Source organism: Onychomys torridus, chromosome 4 (assembly GCF_903995425.1).
Source record: "Onychomys torridus chromosome 4, mOncTor1.1, whole genome shotgun sequence".
NCBI classification, from domain to species: Eukaryota; Metazoa; Chordata; class Mammalia; order Rodentia; family Cricetidae; genus Onychomys; species Onychomys torridus.
Window position 1 is genome coordinate 63,861,584 of NC_050446.1, and position 10,483 is coordinate 63,872,066.

Consider the following 10,483-nt stretch of genomic DNA (forward strand, 5'->3'; position numbering starts at 1 on the left):
GAGTTACCAGTTACAAAAACAAAGAACAGGAAGAAAAAAGAAGAAATTTGATCAGCAGAACTTGACAGCTTAGATGACACTCGACATAAACAACAAAGAAAAAGATGATGGTCTTGAACTCATTAGTATTCTGCTTCAGTTTATATTCTTCACCTCAAACTCTGTATGGCTCTACAAGTTAGATCTGTTCTTTAGTCTTGTAATGTTCTCACCTGGAATAAAAATAATTCATCATATGAATTGCATATAAATTCCTTATGGTTGTTTCTTCAATTTTGGAACGTTCCATGATAGAAGATAATTGCAAATGGGACATTCAGCTGTATCAGAAAACCAACGAGATCAGTGCTTTCATGTTCTCATGCCTGACAAAACTCCAGGAAAGTTAAATACATATAGCATACAAGGAAAATGAAATAATAGGAGCTGGTCATAAAAAGGATTCATATAAAAGTCACAATACTTTATAATAAAGGTGTTTTGTTTTGTTGTGTTGTGTTCACCTGTTTGTTTATTTGACTATCAATTCATCCTAGGGCCTTGTGAATGCTAGACAAGCATGTGACTATGTAGTTACATAACTTCCTTTTTGCTTGGGTGTCCAAGACGGCTGGCCTTAATCTTGTTAACTTCTCAATTTACACCAGGATCAAAGCCACACAAATACAATTTAAAACCAAGTGATTGTTAATGATTTTTATAGTCTTTACTCCCATCTTCATTAACAATATTGTCTCCCCATCTCTTTCTTGAAGCTCCTCTGCTAACACTACAATCTCTTCAGTTTGTCTTTGACAATAATCATTACACTGATCATCAAAATTAATTCCATACTCAAATGTGTAACATAGGAAGACCTTTATTAATATTGATGTTTACTATTATTGTTAGTTGTAGTAATAATATTCACTTGCTTTCTTAGACTAATTAAATATATATCTCATAGCGACAGAGCTTCTATTCAATATTATTTTCATTGTTTGATAATTCTGTATGTACATAGGTGTTGGTCAATTCTAAACTTTCCTCCTCTAATTCTTCACATAGCCCTCCATTATTTCCTCACAATTTCGGTGTTTTTTTAAAACACATTATAACATTGCCCTGGGATAAATATAAAATTCTGGATCCACAACACTAGGAAAAAAAACTGCCATATCCAAGAAAAACATAAATTAGAGCACCTACTATGAATTTACAACTTGTCATATAACTATTAAATGAGAATGTAAAGCGATTTGAACCCATTCATTTCACTGGTCTGCCCTAAGTATTTTTAGATAAATTGAAGATTATCAGTTTATTGTTAAATTGTAAATCCAGATTCATTCAGATTCATTCTGACCTTAATTTCTAATCTGCATATTATTATCAATTTATATCCTTTTTTTTTGAGTCTTTGACACATACTTGCCTTAATTCATGACTCCATGAATACATAGAATTCTTCAGTAAAATTCTAGTTTCCATAATATTATGCCAAATATTTGTTATTATCCTATCTTTCTACATACTATTGCAAGTTGGACAATGTGTTTTTTTTTTAAATTGTCATCTTACTATAGAAATTTAAGATACACACATGCACATCATCATCATCATCATCATTATCATTATTTCTTTGGTAAAAAACAAATTAGAAGATGAGCACAGTCCTGGATATTCATGACTCAAGGACTCAGGAGCCTCAAGCAAGGGAATAATGAGTTATAGGTTAGACTGAGTTACAGTGTAATACTTTGTCTCAAAAAACTATAGAGAAATCTATGAGCACAGTGATTGAGATATAATGTTAACTAAATAATTTTATGAAAATAAAGTATTCTTTGTAACTAATTAAATTAAATATCTCACCTAACTCTGGGATTACTGCATGGAATAAATCTTCTTACCCAGTTCTTATAACATTCAAAATTGAAACAAAAAAGGAGGGCTTCAAATTAGTATATTAACTCTTGTAATTTTATGACTTAGATTCACTTTTGAACTCTGATTCCTACCGATTTCTTATCCAGGATTCTGGGCTGAATCACCTGAATTTCCCTAAGGCTTTCCTTCACCATCAGAGAAAACTAGGATCTTTCCAGTGTCTCAGTTTGTGGCTATGGTGGCATAAATCTGGATTAATGAATGTAACACAAATTCTAAAATGGTCTTATAATAAAAAATCCCCATTACCAGATACTGGGTTAAATGCTAAAAGATCAGAGAGACAAAGGAATAAGCCACTGCAATGTCTCACCTCACCAATTCCATGAAACCTCTGAAATCCTCTACGACCTCACCCAAAAGGCTCCAGCTGAAAAAGCCTCCAGGTGAAAGGGATGCTTCTACCCAAAAGCTGTTAGTTCCTGTCTCCTCATACCTTATATACCTTTTTCTGCCTAGTCATTGCTTTCTGGGTTAAAGGCTTGTGTGCTTCCCAGTACTGGAATGAAAGGTGTGTGCCACCAATGTCTGGCCTCTATGTTTAATCTAGTGGCTTGTTCTGTTCTCTGATCTTCGGGCAAATTTTATTAGAGTACACAATCTATCACCACAAATGAAAACTACACAGAGATGTGTACAAACGCCCTGAATCTCCATTTACTTCATTCTCATCAGTCATTTACAAGGAAAAGTCCTTGCTAAATTAGCAAACTATAATTAAACTTTTATTTACATTTGATGCAACACTTTAATTAATTTTTACAGTTTGTTATAAAATTTATGAAATTAAATTTTCTAACTGGATTTTTTTAAAATAATGAAGTACATGATCCAGGCATTTTTTTATTCTCACGATTTAATCTTTTTTTAATGATGTAGAATAATCTTTAGCCATCCTCTTAATTTTTAATATTATCTTTCAATCATTTTTCCATATGGCTTCCAAGAAAAGAAGTTTTTCTACAGATAACACTCATTCCCACTACTTTATTTTCCTTGCACCTATAGTTTCTTAATAGCTAAAGTGCATTGCAAATTTTACTCTGCTATGTGTATGTTGATCTTCATGTACCTGAATTAATCAACTATCATGTTGTCACAACTTACATTTAACATTTAATTTTAAAGTCTTTATGTTAATAACACAGCAATAAAAAATGGCTCAAACAAGGAACAATGTTGGTAAGAACAAGGGCATAGAATTTAGCACCTTAATGTATGCTATATACTACAGTGAGTCAATACCACTGTCTCAGCTCACATTTCTATGTACCATCCCTCAGTTTTTAAGGATTTTCATTTACCTTCTGAAAGATTCAAGTGTCAAGAAACTCACCAAAAGCAAGATTTTCCTAGTGTGTTTTTGAGATTATGTGATTTTCTTCTTAATAAACATGAATAATATTCTTCAAAATTAAAACGTTTTAAGTTTCTCAAATAAAGGCAGTAATTGATCCTTGTAAAATGAAATTAAATAAGGAGGCAACCATCAGAATATTTTGAAAGAAACATACAAATATCTTGAAGAAGACACAGGATTTTAATCTGCATTCAAGATGACATTAGTTATTATGAACCAACTCCTTGACTTTGGGGAAATGCACCCTAGAGTATCCTCATTGTTGATATTCTTGGACTACAAACATATAACTAGAAGAATCTTCCTCTTTTGTTTTTAAAATACATACTTTTCCAGGCCATTATTGTGTTCTTTTTCAGGCCTCATAAAAAAAAGATTATCTCAACAGGATTTATACTTCTGAAAATCATAATTAGCAATTATATGAATATATGGATGCATCTAGTGCAATTCACCAAGACTAGTTATACTAGCCAGGGTTTGTGTGCTCAGGACATTGTCCCATCATATGTACATATGGGACAGCATTAACTGAACTTAGTGGTTTATAATAAAAGTTGGGAAGTGGTGTGTTTTAGGGTGAAATGGAAGGTAGATTTCATTTAATTTTCATTGTGTACAAGTATGAAATTCTCAATTATAAAGAAAACTTTGCATATGATATCATAATTATTGATGTCATGTGACATTGAGTCAAATATACTTGTCGAAAAAACAAAGACAATTACATTCAACAAAGACAATTAAAATTTTGTTTTAAAGAAAGGTGCCATATGCTATCAATCATATAACAAGTGGGAAAATACATTAGTTCATTAAATTTATGCTTTACTACTACAACAAGTATATAAGGAGAAGAGAGACAATAATGTGGACCCATAAGAACATATTTTTAAAAAGATATTTTATAATCCATCAGGTTCTGAGGTTAATCTATAAGCATATAAAACCTTTCCAATTGTCATTGTTTTTACTTATTTTAAAGTCAAACTTACATCTGTATTTAATATTCTGACCATAGTTGAAAGGATTTTGCTAGAAGATAAGAAGGAAATGCTATGTGGAGAAGAGGATAATGTGATAAAAAGTATGCTATATATGCATGAAAATGACGCCAAGAAACCTATTACTACGTAAGATATCTGCTAACAAAACTTAAATGCAAATAGTTAATTTGAATATTGAAAATGGAATATATAAATGACATGAAAAAGTAAACTACATCCCTAATTATTCCCACATTATGCCTGAATTTTAGGAATCTTGTCTTACATTCCCAAACACTAATGAAGACATTTTGTTAGAGCATTACAACAGGCAATTTTACTTCTGAGTTTGGAAATTTTCATGTCTACCTACATACTCAAATTTGGGCATTGACGACCCTTGAACCACTCTCATCACCTGCCTATCTCCATTAGTCTAATTTGCTTTTTAATAGTGTTGTTAAACACTAACAGAAACCAGGTATGCCAAGGAAAGGGTTTGCTTGGCTTTCACTCCTTTTTCATAGTCCATCACTAAAGGCAAGGAACAAACTACAGCAGGAAGGAGGAGGCAAGCACTGAAGCAGAGGCAGAGGAGAAAGGCTGCCTACTGGGATTCTCAACTTGCTCTCCTCTACAGAGGAATACCACGTGCCCAGGCATGGCTTCACCCTCAGTGAGCTGGGCCCTCTCACATCAATCATCAATCATCAATCAAGAGATGATCTTTGGCCAATCTAATGGAAATATCTCTTCAAGTGAAGTTTTCCAAAACTGACTCTACTGTGTGACAATTTGACAAAAAATTTCAGCACTTCTGCCAAAAACCTCAGCAAAGTCACACCTTGATTAGTTTTTACTTGTTGAGCTTAATTACAACTGATCACATTAGCATGATTGGATAAGTATTTAGTGGATCATGGCAACTTGGAAGATAACACTGCTGAGGAAAATTACATACCTTCCCCTAGTACCAGGAACTGCCCATAACCCACTCTTCCTCATGAGTAATGAAAGAGTGAAAGTTCAAATCCTGTGCTGGTCTCATTCAAATAAACACTTACGTTCATAAGTGCTTTTCTACATTATGTCCAGAAGGCATGGATTCACACCATTCTTTCAAAACTTCTCATATAATTTCTGACTCTTCTTGCACACAGTTCTTTGATGCTCAGAAGGGAAAGTGTTCTGTTTAGTGATGACTAGTCCACAGTTGCATTCTCTACAATTATTCTACATTGAGTTTCTTCAATTACTGTTGCCAATGACAAAAAGACTCTTCACTTATAAAGGCTGAGAGGAGAGCTACACAAGTCTACGGGTATAAGGATAGGAATTCAAAAGGAATATGACATCATGTCTATTCAGCAAAAAACAATAGCACTAAATTCTTCTCTGTGGCTCTTGACCTCGCCAACCATAAGCTCCTGGCTCAGTTTACAGAATTAGCCATGAATTGCCCTCTGTAAAGCAGATTTTAAATCCATGCAGAACATGGTTGGTTCACTCCATACGCGCAATGCTCCTGTTGTACTAGTGAACAAAACTTGTGAGGAAAGTCATTGTTGTACATCATATGGTCCATGGGTGTATAGGATCCCTGATCACTTTTCTCCCTCTCGGCTTAGAGTATGCCAACATTCTGAAAACCACCTGGCAGTGTGGAAAATGTCAAGTAACAGACAACTTGATTTCTCACTGTCCTACAACTCATGTGTCTTTAGCAATAGCATCCTAAGATGTACTTCTATTGGAAACCAATAGGCTGTACTATTGTGGGACCCCTTTTGGTCCTCCCTGAATAACAACTCATACAGACTCACACACATTTGATCCTGAGATTTTCATTTAATAACTATTGACTCCTGACACTCTTGTTATCTAACCATGCATTTTGCCTCCATTTAAACTTATTGTTTTATTAATTAAGTTTTGTATACGTTTTAATATGTATACAAAATAGTAGGTTTCCATTGGCATTTTTCTACATCCTTTGTTTGGTAAACCTTAGCCCGTCACTTTACCCTCTCCTTCCTGCCCAGACCATGCCCAGCAAAGGCTTCCAAATCTGTTATTCCTCCCTACTACTTTCATATCACATGTGATCTCCCATCCCCTTACCTTTAAGCCAGTTTCACCCCTCCTCTTCTAGTGACCTCTTCTTCAATTCCTAGACTTGACAGGCACTCCAAAACTTAAAAAAAAAATTAGTCTAAACATTGGAAGAAAGAAAGGTTTTGCATACTCTGGAGAACACACATTTATTTTTCTGGGCCTGAGTCACTTCTTTGAGTATGCTTTTTTGAATTTCACCCAATTTCCTGTTAGTTTAATAATTTCACTTTTCTTTACAGGTGAGTGAAATTTCAATTATATGTATGTAATACAATTTGTTTGTCTTTGAACCTGTTGTTGGACATCTCGAGATGCTCCATAAACTAGTTCTTTTAATGATAGGAACAATGAGAATAGATGAGTAACGTTCTATAGGAGGATATAGACTATTAAAAATATACTCAGGAGTGGCATTTCTGGGCAATAAGAAAAGTCTAATTTTAGCATTACTACAAAATTTCACACTGAAGTATCTGCACCAGTTTATAGGCCTTGCAACAGTGATAACTGTTCCCTTTTCCGAGTATCCACACCAGCACTAGTTGCTATTTGTTTTCTTGATATTAGTTATTCTGCTTAGAGATAGGGGGGAATTTAAAGTGGCTTTTTTATGATATCCAAGAGTGCTGAACATATTTAAAGGTATTTATCAGTAACTTATATTTCTTTTTGAGAACTAACCATTGAAATAATTTATTTTTTCATTTCATTGAATTTTCTAGATCTTAATCTTCTGTAAGATGTCTGTCAAAAACTATTGGGAGGCCTTTAATTCCAGGCATACTCTCTGATTCAAGTACAATAGGAAGTGAGGGACATAGCTATTTAAGACCAAAACCTGTGGTAGGGTCCCAACTCCATTTAAAATTTTATTTTGTTTGTAAAATTAGAACTTAATCTGGAGTGTTACATAAGTGATATTTGATAAATTGAAATAATATACAGTAGTTAAAAATCCTTGTAGAATCAGGTTGTATATTTAACAATCAATAGAAAGATGAAGAAGATCCAATTGTAAGGTTTTACATTTAATCAGAAACATCAAAAGGTTTAAAGCATTCAAATATATGCCAATAATTTAAGAGGTTCAGTAAAAATCATTGACTATTGTAAATTCTATGCTATATAAAGTTACTTGATTGTCAATATAGAATAAGTTTAAAGAAACAAATACTTTTATTAATTATTAAAAAGATGTCATGTTGAATGATTTACATTTCATTCTTCTCTCTGCTCAGAACTCTGCAGCACTACAAATAGTAGATAATATTCTTATCCTATCCCAGCTGCATAATTTACTTTGAGTCCTAAAATGATAACTTGCAAAAATCTAACATGAAATGGGAGTATGCTTTTAGAATTCATCTATTTAATGTGATACTGCATCAAACAAAGACCAGCAGGCAAATGGCTCAATGAAGATACAGAACTGAATCAGCTCAAAAGACAGTATCACAGATAACCCAGCAATTTCACTGCTTATGGATTGCTGCTCTGTTAATATTTGTATCTAGTACATGACTATTCATTTTCATCAATGATTAAAAGATGTTTATGTGTGGTGTGTGTGTGTGTGTGTGTGTGTGTGTGTGTGTGTGTGTGTGTTTGTGTGTTTATCAACATGCTGGCTGCTATAGTCTAGTGGGGTAAATATAATGTATACTCTCTAAATACTTATTATGAACTCTCCAAGGAAAAATTTCAATAAGCAACCAGGGAAGCAAAGATAGACTGAAATATTGGCAAAAATGTTTATACATATTTATTAAAAATTCATATTTCTTAGCAACAAATTAGGCAAATATAAACTATACCATGAAATATAATTTACCTGTGCTAGATTCCAACCTCTATAAGAGGGAATAAAGCTGTGTATAGTGTGTATGCTTTTAATCCCAATAACTATAAAACAGAGATAGATAAAAGGGCTAAGTGGTTAACACAGCTAGCTTGGAATAATCTTTTTTGTTTGTTTGTTTGTTTTTTGAGAGAGGGTTTCTCAGTGTAAATTTGTGCCTTTCCTGGATCTCATTCTGTAGACCAAGCTGGCCTCAAAATCACAAAGATCTGCCTGGCTCTGCCTCCCAAGTGCTGGGATTAAAGGCATGAGCCACCACTGCCCAGCTAGCTTTGAGTAAAGAAATGCTATGAAAAACAGAGTGAATGATGGAAATTATACTATCATGTTTGTTCAACTAAAAAAACTTCCAGTAAAAACATAGTCCATATAGAGTTAAAAGTCCATCAATATCCACAGCAGTCCATTGTCAGCATTTCCTATTTAACAGGTCTCAAGATAAAACTTCAAAATAATTTCCTTGATGAAATTATGCAAATTATCTAAAAACACACACAAATTTTGATATGTAAATTATACTAAAATCTTCTTCAGCACGTGTATTTAAGCAATTTCATGAGAATAACTGCATGAAATATTTAATTCAAATAGTATGAGTTTCAATCTGTAATAATATTTACAGTTTACAAGTTATAATAATAAATATTGGAATGAGCTGTAACTAGAATGACTCATAAAAAGACAATAAGACATGGGCCTATTTACTTTTCAGAGTGAAAACAAGTACTATAAAACAAATACCAACTGGCGTAAGAACCACATTTTATGATGACAAATGAGAGCTTAACAGCTTCCTAACTGCATCCTTCACATCCTTGTTCCTGAGGCTGTCTATCAATGGGTTCAGCATAGGGATGATGATTGCATAGAAGACCGAGGCCACCTGACCAGAAGCCAGGAACTTTTGGTAGTGGGAACACAGTAGAGACAGATAATAATGCTATGGAAAATGGTGATGGTAGTGAGATGGGAAGCACAGGTGGAGAAGACTTTGTAGTGTCCACCTGTTGCAGGCATTTTCATAACAGTGATGACAATGAAAACATAAGAGGTGAGGATGATCATCAGACTGCTTAGTTCATTGAAAGTGGCAAAGATGAAAATGACCTTCTGGCTAATGTAAGGGTCAGAGCAGGCTACAGTAACAATGGCATCATGCTCACACACAAAGTTATTTATGAACTTGGTCCCACAGAAGAATAAGGTCAACATAAAGTGTATGAATACAAAGAACAGGTTATACCCCAGGAGTATGATGCAGTGACCAGTGAGCAGCAGAGCTTTGGAGACATAGCCACTGTGTAGAGGAGGCCATCACTGCCAACATGAAGGTTTCTGTCACCACAAATATGCATGCAAAGAAGAATTGCATGACACAGCCTGTAAAGGAGATCCTTCTGTCTTCCACAATCAAGTTTTCTAAGAGTTTGGGAGTCACCACAGTTGAGTAACAGAAATCTACAAAGGACAGGTGACTAAGAAAAAAGTACATGGGGGTGTGGAGCTTTGGATTGAGCCTAATGATGGCAATCATGCCCAGATTTCCCAGCACAGTGACTGTGTATATGGACAGGAAGAGGAGGAACAGAGATCTGGAGGTCTGGGTATTCTGAGAAGCCCACGAGAATGAAGGTCACTGCAGATGTCTCATTTTCAGGAATACTATAGAGAAAAGAGGAAAGGTCCATCTGTCAATTTAAGAACTAATATTTGTAACAGAGAAGAATTAGAAAAATACAGAACAGTTGGAATGGTTCTAGAACATGACAACATAATAACCCGTTTTGTTTTTATTATTTTAACATATTATTTATATAATGCACATGCAGGGAACAATATTTTCAGCTTAAAAGTTTGAAATGATCATTAAGGCAAGAATAGAGAAGTCAGAATTTACCAAGCTATATATTTAAATGAACAGGGTCCCTTTTAGGTTAGATAGCTGCAGTCCTAAGTATGGACCCTTTAACCACTTGCAGGGATTAGAAGCTAGAAAAAAAATTGTTCTTAAACAGTAAATAGACACTGGTATTATCTGCATTTTATTTATGTTTGTGCCACCATCATTAATCAGAGCTTAAAGTGAAAATATGAAAGTGTTCCTCTTGAAATTCAGATCACAAGTGGGTGTCAAGACTGTACTACAGGATAAGGTGTCTTAAAGAAAAAGAAGATAGAAAGTAAATGTTAGTTAGCATTTTGCAATTTGCTAAATTTGGTATTTTCCTTCTATTC

At 34.1% G+C, this 10,483-nt stretch overlaps 1 pseudogene; it reads right to left on the bottom strand.

The window, feature by feature from the left end:
• Positions 1-9,011: 9,011 nt before the first annotated feature.
• LOC118581805 lies at positions 9,012-9,936 on the bottom strand (annotated as a pseudogene).
• Positions 9,937-10,483: the final 547 nt, after the last annotated feature.